At 40.6% G+C, this 6,000-nt stretch overlaps 1 protein-coding gene across 1 annotated transcript in view; it reads left to right on the top strand.

Annotated features, from left to right (window-relative positions):
- Nucleotides 1–6,000, top strand: part of LOC104407743 (dual specificity protein phosphatase CDC14A-like) — a 57,532-nt gene that overhangs the window by 25,064 nt on the left and 26,468 nt on the right. The gene's annotated exons all lie outside the window — the stretch shown is intronic.

The following is a 6,000-nucleotide window of genomic DNA, read 5'->3' on the forward strand; positions in this document are numbered from 1 at the left end:
GTTCAAATTCTTAAGCTGCTTTCCCTATTTGTTTTCAATGAATCATACCTCATTTCTGTCAATCTGTCTTTATTCCCTGTACTGAGGTCCTGCTGAGACTTAAATCTGAGGAGTTTTAGCTTTCATGCCTATCTAATAAGGAGACTTCCAAACCTTTCTCATGGGTTGTGTTATGAAGTGCCCTTGTGCTTTATGAATGAAAATACCTCGTGCTATTCTTAGGCAAACACTGGCACTAAAAGGCAACTACCAGAAGGTCAAAATCCTCTTTTTTGGGGCAGTCAGCATGTCACAAGTGGTGTTCACTGTCGGGCAGTGCATTTGTGAATGTGGACCTACCTTGTCTGTATCAAATTCATCTGATTCTACAGCCACTCAGCAAAGGAAGATCACATTCTCTCTCCTCATAGCTTGTACAGGAGCCAGATAAAGTATAAACTGTTGGGATGGTAGATTTGTATTTCAAGTCCTGTTTGACTATGAAATCTTAAAATCAGTGATAGCCTATATTGGCAGGGAGTTTATACGCTGACCTGGTCATTGATAGCTCTCCAAAGCCCAAGAAGTTTACTGAGCTATTGGTGTCCATATTTTTTTAGCCAATTATGAAAATACTTGGTACAATGCATAAACAAATGAGTTATTTTAAACATGTCAGTGCTTTTTAACATCTCCAAAGTCTAAATAAAATACGGGAGTGATGATCTAAGTTAAAGAATAATGTATAGTTTTTTCCACCTTTTGCATTGTTTGGTTCCTAATCTTCTGCCAGTTTGAAGTAATTACATTGGTCCTTTCTATTTACAGAAGGTTCAGCTGCTGGAGAATTGCTACAAGAAGTTCTTTGAAGCAAACTATTATTCTGCGCACAAAAACTGTGTCAATACGTTACTTTGGGGAAAGCAACAAGTGAAATTTCCTGCTGGGAATTTCATCTGTAGCATTTTGGTGGAGTCCAAAAACAATGATTCTCCCTTTCATATAAAATTCCCAGTGGCTCATAATTGGCTGGAGTATTTCTTTCTTTTAAGAGCTTTTACTACTAAAGTGATTTGAATTTTTCAGCATCTTGACCTTAGCTTATTCACAACTTGCTTAAAAAGCAGACCTCTCAGTAGTGGAGGACGTGTGTTATCTGAGAATAGCTGGATCTTGTTCAGCAATGACAGAAACACAGTAAGTTGCTATGTCTTTAGGTTCCTTTCTCCCCCACCAAAGCAAAGATTAAGGTGTGGAGAAAACTAAGTGAAGAATTTGAATTGTCAGATCCCAAAGTTGTAACTGGGAGGGATAGTGTGTTTGCAGACCCTGTTTCCTCAAAGCAAAGGCTCCAGACCTTTGCCTTGCAACCAGTTCTTTATAATAATGATGATGATAACAGTAGTACTAATTAAAAATGCTATTTCTGCTTGACTGGAGTAGTGAATGTAATTGGCTCTGTGATTTTTTTTGTGTGGCTGCTAAGAGCCGCAGTCACAAATATAATGACACAAAATAATGTCCTTTAAGTGTTAAATGATTATTCAAAGCAAATCCTCATGAGTTTGAATTCATAGAATTCTATTCCAAAATCAAAGAGATAGTTGTATCAGCAAAGGAGGGAGTTAGAAATCACAAAACCCAGCGAGATTTCCTGGAGATAACTTTATGTTATATACAAACAGCATTTCATGTCTGGGAGAGAACACTAACGGGAAACATTGAAGAAGGCAATATCCAGCAAAGAGAATGCTCAGGTTTTGCAGTCGGGCTTGTCAAGATGATTACAGAAGTAAAACCACTTCATTCTGTTTGTCATCCTCGGTAGAAGAGGGCAATAACAGAGAGAGTAGGAGGTCTTCTGAAACACAGCTCCTCTGCAGTCTTTGTCCGTGTGCTTCAAGCCCTGGCTTGAATGATTGGCTAAAACTCATGTTCTCTGGGAGAGGATGTGGGGTTTGGTATGGTTTTGGGGGTTTTGAAACACAACGCTTTGGGTATGTTGGAGGATGTGGGGGAGGCAACCTTCTTAGGCAGAGCCATGCTGGTTCTAGAAGGAAACGAGGGTTACGAGCTTTTGCTAGAAGAGTTAAACATCTTGATTTCTTGAGTGTTCTTTCATAGGTGGCATGGGGCTGGAAAGCACTTCAGTTTCTTTTGCAGCTGCTTTGGACTACGTCAGGTCTTGACACTGGATTAGAGCCTAAGCAGGTTCTGTTACCTGCGGTATAGTTTGTCCTGCTGGGAAGAAAGGCTGTGTAATCTAGCTGTACAGGAGGTGAGACAAGGCGGGTAAGGAAAGAAACTGAAGGATTCAGACAAGATAGGAGGCTAGGTAAGAAATGGGGAATCTGATAGCGAGGGGATATTTGGGAGTTGAGTTCATTGGAAGAGCTAGAATAGATGTATAAGGAGCTTAAGAATTACTGGGGCTGAGAGGAGTGCAAGTAGGTCTGATGAGGGCCTGCAGTGGGACAATCTAGATTAGCTGGGAATGGGGAAGAAAGAATTGATTCCTCCTTCCCTGTTTTTCAAGGGCCTTTCAGATTCTTTTCTCCCCCTGTCCACTCTAAGGCTTTTAAGACATCTCTGGTGCAAAATATAGCATGATACTAAAGCTCCAGCAAATGCACTTGTGCTGGAAGCAGTTACAGGGGAGTAGAGCTGGACATCAAGCTCTACTGTGAAGAGACAAGTCAGTGCTATGAGAAAGCTTGCACTCCTTCCACATCTTTAGTGTCTTGAGAAGAACTAAAATCACTTATGTCTAATGAAACCCATAGCCAAATGTCTTACCTCATCCCTCCTGTTCTAAGGTCTGGGAAAGAAAGAGTTTGAGATATTGAATCATTGGTATTCAGTTCTTACTGACTTGAATTTATTCTTGGAGCCTGGAACATCGATATTGTACAACTCTTGTAGTATAGGACCTCTCTGTTTGAGTTGTTACAGCCAGACTGGCTAATGAGTTGGTTATTTGGATATCTGAAACATCTTCTACTTGGGAAAACCCAGGTAACTTTCAAGAGGTAGAAGCTGCCGGATTGTCAGATTCCTTATGGAGCACTGGGGAATGCCTACATGAAGTGATCACTGGGAAACTGATCTACTTTATTCTAGCTCAGTGACCTCAAAAAGCCTTAATCGGCTTAGATCTTCAGCTGGTGTTGCATTTAAAGACAGCTTCAGCAAATATTGCTCGGGGGTGGAACGAAATCAGAATCCCCCTCCTAAGATACCTGGAAATGTTCTGATTTTGGTTTTATCATAGAAAAATTAAAGACAAAGCAGGAAGATAAGGCAAGACTGTCTTTGGGACGCTTGTTTTTGGCTGATTTGCTGTCAGTGACGCTCAAGTCATTTGAAGATCTTGCACTGTAACCACTCGCTTCCATTTAAGAACACGGTGCTAACCCCTTTTGAAATCATCATTTATGGTTTCCCCTGTGAAACTCAGCTTTACATTTTTACCTCAAACTGCTCTGTATTGACTTTATTAAAGAGAAAAAACCCCAGCATATTTTAGTGCATGTTCAGACTCTAGGTACAACATGGATTTCAGAGTTAGGTTTTAGTTTGTAGCTTTTGGGTTTTGTTTCTTTATTGGCAAGTGCTGGGCAAACAGCTTTGGTACTGACAAGTGTTTAGAGGTTTGGTGGAGGGAAAGTGTTCTGCAGTATTGAGGTCAGCTGCAGTAACTGTGGAATCCGATGTGGGATTTGCAGCCCCAGAATGCTGGCTCAGACCTGTGCCACATCTGCACCTCATAGCCACGTTCTTCTCGTTCTGAAAGCATATAGAGTGCTACCAGGTGACACTGTTTGCAAATCAAGGTGGTTATGCATTTGGCCATAAAAGACTGGAAGAATACTGGAATGAAACATCAGCAACAGGAATTGGAGCACCCGCGCTGTAAAACCATGCCAGAGACGTCTGTATGTGCTCCTTTCTATCGTTCTGATATGAAATGAGGTCTTACTTTCTCTTGTGTGCTTTTTTAAACACAGACTTTGAGTTGAACAAAAAGGGTTAACATCTGAAATGCAAATAGCTTGGTTTATACCAGTAAAAACACTGGAATGTTTCTCCATATCAATAAGTAGTCCTGGTTACTACTGCCTTAAACATAAGCACGTACATTAGTTTTCTGTAGGATAGGATGCTAACTGTAGAAAAAAGAGAAGAATAAGTTTAAATAGGAAGAATGTGTGGTATTAATTTTAATTTCATGTAAAATCATATGTTTCTTCAAGGTTAGTAAATGCATTTTTATTTTACAATACTCTTCCTTATAACAGGGCTTTCATTTGGTGTTACTGTGGTACAAAGCGTGGCCCATTCAGAATCTACTGCATTTCGTGCAAGCTAAAATTAGGTTTATTAACTATTGCTCTAAACCTTTTGAAAGATGTCTGTCATTGATAGAAAGAAAATGCATGCTGGTGGCTTCGGTGCTGTATAATTGACTTCTCAATCTGGTATGAGAATAGCTGCATTTCTAACAGGATTTCTGTAAAGGTTAATACGAGTTCTGACAGCATCCAGTATTTTTATCCATGGTCTGTGAATTTATACAAAATCAGGAGGAAGATGGGTTGACACAGAGAACGGTGGAATGGAACTAGCTGGTCTGCATTAGTTTTTAATGGTTTAGTTTTCTCCAGTAAGTGCATTAACTCAGGAGGATTAAAGAAAATAAGATGAAATTTGGTTTTTAAGTGTTTACAAAGCTTCTTAATGACTCTTCATCAGGAGCTGTAGCGACAGGACAAGAGGTGATGGGTTCAAACTGGAACAGGGGAAGTTCAGGTTGGATCTAAGGCAGAAGCTCTTCCCTGGGAGGGTGCTGAGGTGCTGGCACAGGGTGCCCAGAGAAGCTGTGGGTGCCCCATCCCTGGCAGTGTTCAAGGCCAGGTTGGACACAGGGGCTTGGAGCAACCTGCTCTAGTGGAAGGGGTCCCTGCCCGTGGCAGGGGGTTGGACCCGGATGAGCTTTAAGGTCCTTTCCAACCCAAACCAGTTCTGGGATGCTGTGATTCAATGATTTGACGTGACTTCCCACCCATTTCTCTGGGACAGAAAAAGAACTTGATAACTTGGCCTCAGCCTGGAGGAGGTCATCGAGGTGATTAGTGGGGAGAGATTTGGTTTAGGTTTGCTTCTAACAAAGAAAGAACCAAAATAATGAGTGATTTAAAATACCTCAAACAATTCCCCCTAAAGAAGAAGGTACTTTACTCAAGTAGTTTATTGAAAGTGTTCAGGAAATCAGGTCATGATAGACTCTTAATCTATGCTTTTTAAGTATTTCTAGGCCTTTCTAGACATGTCGTTGGCAGTAAAATTGTCATTAAGCATCTGTCCTGTCTAACACTTCTGCAAAAAGCCCTTTGCCTGAACTCTGCAGGAATACTAACACTTTTCTGGAACAATATGAAATCATCTATTTAAGAGGAAGGTTGAAGGTAAAAATGGCACTTCATAAGTACACTGCAACTGGGTTTCACAAATACTTTTTTACATTGTTTTAACATATAAAACAGCTCTCTAAAGTGCATTTTGTTGCTTGCTTTTGTTCTGAAACGAGTAACTTGGGTTTCATCTCCTAATAGTCCACAAGCACTTGCCTTACCTGTAATGCGGATGTTGCTGTACTGTGGTGATGGACCCAGCATGCACAGTCCTCATGAATTGTGCATAAAACTTCTGCCAGATGCATTTCTTTGTTCTTGCACTTAAAATATAATACCTGTAGGTAGCTTAGCTTAAAATTCTGGAGCATAAACCAGTAAGTTTCAGATAGGGGGTTGCAGCTGGAAGTGATTCTAATGAGCCAGTTGTGCTTTTGGAAAGTAGCAAAGAAAAAATACATATATTCATGGTTCCTCTTGAAGCATGAGGTAGTATCAAGCCACTACTTCCAGGTGTTACTCACCACCCTGCTGTGTTCTCATTCATGTCTAGTGCTTGTTTATGGTTTCAATCCATTACTGCATTCCTAGACAAAAGATAAATGGGGGG

The sequence above is a fragment of the Nestor notabilis genome, unplaced genomic scaffold (genome assembly GCF_000696875.1).
Source record: "Nestor notabilis isolate BGI_N333 unplaced genomic scaffold, ASM69687v1 scaffold396, whole genome shotgun sequence".
In the NCBI taxonomy this organism is placed as follows: Eukaryota; Metazoa; Chordata; class Aves; order Psittaciformes; family Psittacidae; genus Nestor; species Nestor notabilis.